General features: G+C 34.5%; 1 long non-coding RNA gene across 1 annotated transcript; it reads right to left on the minus strand.

The window, feature by feature from the left end:
* Positions 1-823: 823 nt before the first annotated feature.
* Positions 824-9,018, minus strand: LOC141399869 (uncharacterized). The gene is made up of 3 exons (XR_012412009.1): positions 8,459-9,018; positions 8,150-8,209; positions 824-907 (listed from the first exon to the last, which is right to left on the minus strand). It is a non-coding gene; the product is annotated as an uncharacterized lncRNA (long non-coding RNA).
* Positions 9,019-10,241: the final 1,223 nt, after the last annotated feature.

The following is a 10,241-nucleotide window of genomic DNA, read 5'->3' on the forward strand; positions in this document are numbered from 1 at the left end:
AGAAAATAATAGACTGTGACAACATTTGTTGTTAAAGTAATATAATTTAAAAATTTATTGAATAATTGAAATCAACTTACAAAAGACAAATAAATACCTCTTTTAAGACATTAGTCGAAATATTGAACTAAAATTAAATCTGAAATGAAAATGAATCCTGAAATGAAAAGACATTATATGAATTGATTAGAATCTATGAACTAAGAAAAACAAAAAAAGGAATTGAAATGAAAAAGAAATACAATCACTCAAAATATATGAACTAAACAAAAACTTAATAACAATAAAAAAAGAAATTACAAAAATTACAAAAGAGTTAAACCAAGAAAAAAAGAAAGAAAAGAAAAAAAGTTTAAATAGATAAATCATTAAAAATCCACACAAAACTGAAGTCACACAAACAAACCAAAATTGAAACGGCAACGTCGGCTCATCTCCTCTGCCCATCGTTGGATACCCATCTCTTGAACGCCAGCTATCCAGGTATTCCTGCTTCTTGACCATAACTTTACTATATTGACAGACGGACGGACAAAATCTGAAAATAAAAGATATATCATTAAAAATCTAATTTAATAAGGGTAGACATAGCAAAATACTTACTTATAGAACGCAATCAGCTCTCATAATTGCTGATTAATTACCCATCCCCAAATAGCTTGAGCTCAGGTTAGGCAGGTAGGGGTTAATCTTGCTAAGGAGAAAATGTCCTATACAGCGCATATGTCGTCCCTCGGGTTCAAGGATTCCCTGTAAAAAAGAAAAGAGAAATGAAACTTTTATTTTAGATTTAAAACTTACTGACTTATACCTACACATGTATTTACCTTTACAAAACAAGTTGACTCAGACGGACGGACGGAGATTAAGCAGTAACACCACACATCACCTAGGCGCTTTGGAAGACCTGAAAACAAGAAGAGAGGCTTATCAAAATACTTCATTGCAGTTCTAATGTTCTTTACATAATTTTTTCGTCATAATGTGAATAAATATTTTATAGACCGTAAGGTATGAAAATGAAATTATAGAATATGGTTGTGATAGAGGGATAAGTGGAGGTTAAGGGGATAGGAAGGGAACAATAAGGAGGAGAGGTAGGTATTGGGGCAACATAAAGAATCCAATGTTGCTATGGTGGAACTTTCATTCCAGAGGGCGGGAGTAATTCGACATACCATCGGTCGATAAAAGTAAGTATACTCTTCCTACGGGCGTATTATGTTGTTACGGTGCATGTCACTTTTGTTGTATCCAAGACGTTTTCTTTTCGGGCTTCGAGCAAACAAATATATTCTTTTTCCATCTCAGCCTGGCATGATGATTGTTTTTGTTGCTGTGTCACTGTGGTTATAGTGTCAAAGAACCCAACCCGGGGATCCATATACGTTTAATTTTATTTGCGTTTGATATAAGAAGGTCTCTTATTTTATTGATTCCAGCCCATTTTGAATTTGATGTGTACTTGTTAGCAGATAAACTATCAGTCAAAATCAATGTTTTCCCTCTATTTTGTTTTGCTATGTATATAGCTTCCAAGATACCAGCCTTTGTCAAAGCTTTAGAAGCGAGTACATTTCCATCATTTTTAACGACAGCGTAAGCGGTCGTGTAATCATCTTTTGATGCGTCGGTATAAATCATTGTTGTATTTGATTAAAAAGTGAAATGAAGACGTTATTGGGTGTGTTTTCTTTTTTATAGCAGCATAACGAAACATCACAGGATTTCTCAGATAAGAGCCATGCAGGGTATTTTGGGGCATAGGTTGTTATTTTGCCCTTAAAATTCAAGATGTTGTTGTGTATGCAGTCATATATAACACAAGCTACTTTGGGTATTCTTTTTGATGCGAGTATTTTGGAAACATCTTCACTTATTATTAAAGTATTTATAGATAAGATTTTTGGTAGTAATCTGTTTCTGCATACGATAAATCTTTCCTCTAAAGAAGGCAACCCAGATTCGATAAATAGTATTTTTAAAGGAGTTGTTCTATACGCATATAAGCTGGATCTTATGCATGAGTGGTAGATGGACTTAATGTATCTTAAGGTGCAATTAGGACTATTGCCGTACAGGTAAAAACCATAGTCGATTTTGCTTAAGACTAGGGTAGATACTAAGCAGATTAGCGTATTAATATGGACAAAACTCCTGCTGGATAAGTATATTATGATATTGGCTCTAGAAATTAGTTCTTCCTTAAGTATTAAAACGTGACTTGTCCATCGGTAATTTTTTTCGAATGTTACTCCCAATATTTTAAGTTTATTTACGTAAGGAAATGTTATATTGTCGACGGAAAAGTCATTTTGTTGACATTTATGCTTGCGGCAGATATGGAGTATTGAAGATTTGGTAGAAGATATTTTTGCACCAGAGGATTCGCACCACTTCAGAATATCGGATATAATTTGTTTAAAAGTTGCATTTGTGTCATTGCTATCTTTTCGTTGACTTAAGATGTATAGGTCATCCGCGTAGAGACAGTGATAAATTTTGTTATATTTACTAATTATCGTGCTGATTTGGTTGAAGGCTATTTGGAAGAGTGTTACTGATAGCGGTGATCCTTGAGGTATCCCATTTTGTAAATTAAAACTTTTGGAGAGATAGTTGTTAATTTTTGCACGAAATGTCCGTCCAGTTAAAAACGATTGGATGTAGTTTAATAACTTATGGCCACAACCCCAAGATTTTAATGAAAATCGGTTTTGCTTTTGTTTGGTTTCGGAATAGCTACAACTATTGCCGACTTCCATGAGAAAGGAATTACTCCGGAATCGAAGATGAGGTTGTATAAGCAAAGAAGCTTTTCCTTGCTATTATTGGATAAGTTTTGTAGCAATGCGTATGAAATGCGATCATGGCCAAGTGTGTTGCCTTTGAGCTTTTTTAAAGTTGAGGATAATTCTGAAAGTTGTATAGGATTTTCCATAAATGAGGCACATTTGTTGGTGGCTGGATTAGAAAATTGGTGAGGCATGTTAAATTTTGCTCTGCGAAAAACTGTTGAAAAGTTTATATCCGAAGATTCGGATGACCATCGTAAACCAAAGACATTTTCGATGTCTGTAGGGTTTGTCAAAATTACATCATTTGTCTTTATAGCTGTGAATGTGTGAGACGTGTTACGGTTGGACATTCTATTAATTTTGTTCCATATATATGACAATGGAGAGTCTCTACAAATCGTATTTGTAAATTTTATGAAGCAAATCATTTTTGCTTGTTTGCATTCATATCTAAACTTGGCCTTTGCTTTCTTTTAGATTATAAAGTTGCTGTTAGATGGTCTCCTACGAAATACACGAAAAGCTTTAATTTTGTTTTGGCGGTGAGTGTGTAAGATTTTGTTCCACCAAGGGACGCAGTGTCTATTGTAGGCTTTTTTAAGGGTATGCTTTTGTTTGCTGCCGATTTTATTGCCTTGGTGATCGTGGCGTTAATTTTGTTCGGGTTGCAATCAAAAGATTTGCTGCTTGAATCCGTGTCCATAGTTGAACTATATAGCGACCATTTCGCATATTTGAAGTTATACCTTGGAGTTCTTCTTGTGGACGAGCAGGTTTGATTTGTGTGGATGGTGGTTAAGATTGGGAAGTGGTCACTGCTATATAGGTTGTCTATAGTCATACATGATGTAATGGGTAAAAAGCTGTAGAGCAGCACGCTATATCAATGTTTGTTAGTGTTTTTAGAGTGGAAAGATGGGTAGGATGTCCATCGTTCAGAACAGACAAATCTTTAAAATTTAGCGCATTTTCCAATGCCTTTAGCGTTGATGGAACCCCACAAAATATTCCAACAATTTACGTCTCCGACTAATAGCACTGGTGTTTTGATATTTTCAAAAAGGGCTACAATATCACCAACTGTAAACATTTCAATTGGGATGAATATAAACAGATATTATTGTTATTTTTATATGTTATCTCTACCACGATATTCCAAAGTTTTGAGGAGTTATAAATTCTTTTGTGTGGAATGTGATTTTTGATGAAAACAGGAAAGCCATTCATTGCGGTTGTGTTTGATGGGTGGTTGGCTGAATAAGAATGATACGAGTTTGGTGCAATTAGATGAGATTGGAATGGAATATGAGTTTCTTGCAATGAAATAAATTGAGACCATGATCCTGAATTAATAATTGTAGATCGACGTAATTGTTTATTAAGCATTTTATGTTCCATTGGATTATTTTGAAATCCATCATAGATAAGGATAAAAGAAAAATTTTGCTCTGCTCCGGAGCCTGCAAGAATCCACTATTTTTGAACTCCCGACAAATTTATAAATAAATTGTCAAAAATTCAAAAATAGTAGATCCTTGCAGGCTATGGATCAAAGCAAATGTTTATGATAAAACATTATTCTGACATTTCCGTATCTTCAAGTTCGTTTACAGCATTTCTTCTTGCTGTAACTTTCGCTGGTGCATTTATCTTATTTTCGGTTGTGGGGGGTTTTTTAGATGTATTTGCTGAAACTGGCGTTTCAGTGTTGTTGCTTTTTTTAAGTTTTCTATTTTTGAGTTAAATTTGTTGAGTAATTTTTCTTTATTCAGTGTTTCTCTTTTTGTATTTTGTTTTTCTACGGTAGTAGTGTTTGTTGTTGTGAAGGGTGTGTGTTGAGTTTTATTTGAGTTCGTTTCTGTAAATGCTTTTTGAGTTGTTGTGTTTGCTGTTTCTGTTAAAACTTGTTGAGTTGTTGTGTTTTTCTGGTGCTGAGTTGATGTGGTAGGTGTTGTGAGAACATCATCATTGTTGGTGTTTTTAACAGTTTGGGTATAGTTGGTTATGTTTATTCTCTTCTTACGCTCTTCCATAGCACGCGAGAGATTTTCAATGGGTATGTCAGACGGAGTGAGTTTTGGTGCATTAATTGCAGCTTCTTTAAAGGAACACTACTCCTTGTGTTTTCATACCATTTATTATTTCCTCTGCAGAAAAATCAGTGAGTAAGTAACAGCGAATAAAGTCTTTTACGATGTTTAAAGTTGGGTGATAGTAGCATTCGACGGGACAAGTTCCAGCAATTTGTAGCAATGCGTATGAAATGCGATCATGGCCAAGTGTGTTGCCTTTGACCTTTTTTAAAGTTGAGGATAATTCTGAAAGTTGTATAGGATTTTCCATAAATGAGGCACATTTGTTGGTGGCTGGATTAGAAAATTGGTGAGGCATGTTAAATTTTGCTCTGCGAAAAACTGTTGAAAAGTTTATATCCGAAGATTCGGATGACCATCGTAAACCAAAGACATTTTCGATGTCTGTAGGGTTTGTCAAAATTACATCATTTGTCTTTATAGCTGTGAATGTGTGAGACGTGTTACGGTTGGACATTCTATTAATTTTGTTCCATATATATGACAATGGAGAGTCTCTACAAATCGTATTTGTAAATTTTATGAAGCAAATCATTTTTGCTTGTTTGCATTCATATCTAAACTTGGCCTTTGCTTTCTTTTAGATTATAAAGTTGCTGTTAGATGGTCTCCTACGAAATACACGAAAAGCTTTAATTTTGTTTTGGCGGTGAGTGTGTAAGATTTTGTTCCACCAAGGGACGCAGTGTCTATTGTAGGCTTTTTTAAGGGTATGCTTTTGTTTGCTGCCGATTTTATTGCCTTGGTGATCGTGGCGTTAATTTTGTTCGGGTTGCAATCAAAAGATTTGCTGCTTGAATCCGTGTCCATAGTTGAACTATATAGCGACCATTTCGCATATTTGAAGTTATACCTTGGAGTTCTTCTTGTGGACGAGCAGGTTTGATTTGTGTGGATGGTTGTTAAGATTGGGAAGTGGTCACTGCTATATAGGTTGTCTATAGTCATACATGATGTAATGGGTAAAAAGCTGTAGAGCAGCACGCTATATCAATGTTTGTTAGTGTTTTTAGAGTGGAAAGATGGGTAGGATGTCCATCGTTCAGAACAGACAAATCTTTAAAATTTAGCGCATTTTCCAATGCCTTTAGCGTTGATGGAACCCCGCAAAATATTCCAACAATTTACGTCTCCGACTAATAGCACTGGTGTTTTGATATTTTCAAAAAGGGCTACAATATCACCAACTGTAAACATTTCATTGGGATGAATATAAACAGATATTATTGTTATTTTTATATGTTATCTCTACCACGATATTCCAAAGTTTTGAGGAGTTATAAATTCTTTTGTGTGGAATGTGATTTTTGATGAAAACAGCCAAGCCATTCATTGCGGTTGTGTTTGATGGGTGGTTGGCTGAATAAGAATGATACGAGTTTGGTGCAATTAGATGAGATTGGAATGGAATATGAGTTTCTTGCAATGAAATAAATTGAGACCATGATCCTGAATTAATAATTGTAGATCGACGTAATTGTTTATTAAGCATTTTATGTTCCATTGGATTATTTTGAAATCCATCATAGATAAGGATAAAAGAAAAATTTTGCTCTGCTCCGGAGCCTGCAAGAATCCACTATTTTTGAACTCCCGACAAATTTATAAATAAATTGTCAAAAATTCAAAAATAGTAGATCCTTGCAGGCTATGGATCAAAGCAAATGTTTATGATAAAACATTATTCTGACATTTCCGTATCTTCAAGTTCGTTTACAGCATTTCTTCTTGCTGTAACTTTCGCTGGTGCATTTATCTTATTTTCGGTTGTGGGGGGTTTTTTAGATGTATTTGCTGAAACTGGCGTTTCAGTGTTGTTGGTTTTTTTAAGTTTTCTATTTTTGAGTTAAATTTGTTGAGTAATTTTTCATTATTCAGTGTTTCTCTTTTTGTATTTTGTTTTTCTACGGTAGTAGTGTTTGTTGTTGTGAAGGGTGTGTGTTGAGTTTTATTTGAGTTCGTTTCTGTAAATGCTTTTTGAGTTGTTGTGTTTGCTGTTTCTGTTAAAACTTGTTGAGTTGTTGTGTTTTTCTGGTGCTGAGTTGATGTGGTAGGTGTTGTGAGAGCATCATCATTGTTGGTGTTTTTAACAGTTTGGGTATAGTTGGTTATGTTTATTCTCTTCTTACGCTCTTCCATAGCACGCGAGAGATTTTCAATGGGTATGTCAGACGGAGTGAGTTTTGGTGCATTAATTGCAGCTTCTTTAAAGGAACACTACTCCTTGTGTTTTCATACCATTTATTATTTCCTCTGCAGAAAAATCAGTGAGTAAGTAACAGCGAATAAAGTCTTTTACGATGTTTAAAGTTGGGTGATAGTAGCATTCGACGGGGCAAATTCCAGCAAGATTTTTAGTTTTTATGAAACGATATGCTTGAAATTCGTTTTTTGTCAGGAATGAGAGATTTCCATCTCTAGTGAATATTGTTTTTAGAGGTTGCTCAGAAGAGATACCTTGTATTGCTTTTGATATTAAAAATATGTTGAACGATTTAATTGTTTTTTCTGGATGTTTACTTTTCGTGATGACTGAACAAAGTTGACGTCTTGTTGGTAGGTTTTGCTAGAGGTAAGAGACGAACCAATAAGATATCCAACAGGAACATCAACGAGCAAAGAGTTGTGGACTGTAATTTTTTATATAAATTATTTCTCAAAGCCAATGAGGAATAATTTGCGGTGAAATGAGAGGAGAAATTAAACACAGGGTGCTTCATAAAATCGTAACACCCAGAAATAGCACCAAAATCAAAAGCGTTCCTACAGTCCCAAAAGTAGTATTTCAATTAACGATTACCGCACCTTTTTCCTTCCCATCCTTTAACAAGGATGTTCAAAGGATGGTTGGGTTTGTCCTGTGCGTTTAAATATCATTACCAGTGCCACCTATTGCCTATTAGCTGAAGTGTGACAGCTGATCACGGTATAAGTTGACAGTTTCTTGTTGTTTGTTTTGTTTACTTTATATCTAACAAAATTATGTTAACAGGCACGGATGGTATGTAATGACCGACACCTACGTTTCATTGCGAGTGAACATGCAAAAATCTGTCCTTTTTTTCTTTGAAATTCAAAGCAGACGGAGGTAAGCCTGAGAAGATTTCATCGGCATTAAAACGGAGCCTAAACTTAACCTGCGATACTTCTACTGTGCTGATACAAGAAAATAATAGACTGTGACATTTGTTGTTAAAGTAATATAATTTAAAAATTTATTGAATAATTGAAATCAACTTACAAAAGACAAATAAATACCTCTTTTAAGACATTAATCGAAATATTGAACTAAAATTAAATCTGAAATGAAAATGAATCCTGAAATGAAAAGACATTATATGAACTGATTAGAATCTATGAACTAAGAAAAACAAAAAAAAGGAATTGAAATGAAAAAGAAATACAATCACTCAAAATATATGAACTAAACAAAAACTTAATAACAATAAAAAAAGAAATTACAAAAATTACAAAAGAGTTAAACCAAGAAAAAAAGAAAGAAAAGAAAAAAGTTTAAATAGATAAATCATTAAAAATCCACAAAAAACTGAAGTCACACAAACAAACCAAAATTGAAACGGCAACGTCGGCTCATCTCCTCTGCCCATCGTTGGATACCCATCTCTTGAACGCCAGCTATCCAGGTATTCCTGCTTCTTGACCATAACTTTACTATATTGACAGACGGACGGACAAAATCTGAAAATAAAAGATATATCATTAAAAATCTAATTTAATAAGGGTAGACATAGCAAAATACTTACTTATAGAACGCAATCAGCTCTCATAATTGCTGATTAATTACCCATCCCAAATAGCTTGAGCTCAGGTTAGGCAGGTAGGGGTTAATCTTGCTAAGGAGAAAATGTCCTATACAGCGCATATGTCGTCCCTCGGGTTCAAGGATTCCCTGTAAAAAAGAAAAGAGAAATGAAACTTTTATTTTAGATTTAAAACTTACTGACTTATACCTACACATGTATTTACCTTTACAAAACAAGTTGACTCAGACGGACGGACGGAGATTAAGCAGTAACACCACACATCACCTAGGCGCTTTGGAAGACCTGAAAACAAGAAGAGAGGCTTATCAAAATACTTCATTGCCGTTCTAATGTTCTTTACATAATTTTTTCGTCATAATGTGAATAAATATTTTATAGACCGTAAGGTATGAAAATGAAATTATAGAATATGGTTGTGATAGAGGGATAAGTGGAGGTTAAGGGGATAGGAAGGGAACAATAAGGAGGAGAGGTAGGTATTGGGGCAACATAAAGAATCCAGTGTTGCTATGGTGGAACTTTCATTCCAGAGGGCGGGAGTAATTCGACATACCATCGGTCGATAAAAGTAAGTATACTCTTCCTACGGGCGTATTATGTTGTTACGGTGCATGTCACTTTTGTTGTATCCAAGACGTTTTCTTTTCGGGCTTCGAGCAAACAAATATATTCTTTTTCCATCTCAGCCTGGCATGATGATTGTTTTTGTTGCTGTGTCACTGTGGTTATAGTGTCAAAGAACCCAACCCGGGGATCCATATACGTTTAATTTTATTTGCGTTTGATATAAGAAGGTCTCTTATTTTATTGATTCCAGCCCATTTTGAATTTGATGTGTACTTGTTTACAGATAAACTATCAGTCAAAATCAATGTTTTCCCTCTATTTTGTTTTGCTATGTATATAGCTTCCAAGATACCAGCCTTTGTCAAAGCTTTAGAAGCGAGTACATTTCCATCATTTTTAACGACAGCGTAAGCGGTCGTGTAATCATCTTTTGATGCGTCGGTATAAATCATTGTTGTATTTGATTAAAAAGTGAAATGAAGACGTTATTGGGTGTGTTTTCTTTTTTATAGCAGCATAACGAAACATCACAGGATTTCTCAGATAAGAGCCATGCAGGGTATTTTGGGGCATAGGTTGTTATTTTGCCCTTAAAATTCAAGATGTTGTTGTGTATGCAGTCATATATAACACAAGCTACTTTGGGTATTCTTTTTGATGCGAGTATTTTGGAAACATCTTCACTTATTATTAAAGTATTTATAGATAAGATTTTTGGTAGTAATCTGTTTCTGCATACGATAAATCTTTCCTCTAAAGAAGGCAACCCAGATTCGATAAATAGTATTTTTAAAGGAGTTGTTCTATACGCATATAAGCTGGATCTTATGCATGAGTGGTAGATGGACTTAATGTATCTTAAGGTGCAATTAGGACTATTGCCGTACAGGTAAAAACCATAGTCGATTTTGCTTAAGACTAGGGTAGATACTAAGCAGATTAGCGTATTAATATGGACAAAACTCCTGCTGGATAAGTATATTATGATATTGGCTCTA

This window comes from Musca autumnalis, unplaced genomic scaffold (assembly GCF_047663935.1).
Source record: "Musca autumnalis isolate F117 unplaced genomic scaffold, ASM4766393v1 scaffold_3, whole genome shotgun sequence".
NCBI classification, from domain to species: domain Eukaryota; kingdom Metazoa; phylum Arthropoda; class Insecta; order Diptera; family Muscidae; genus Musca; species Musca autumnalis.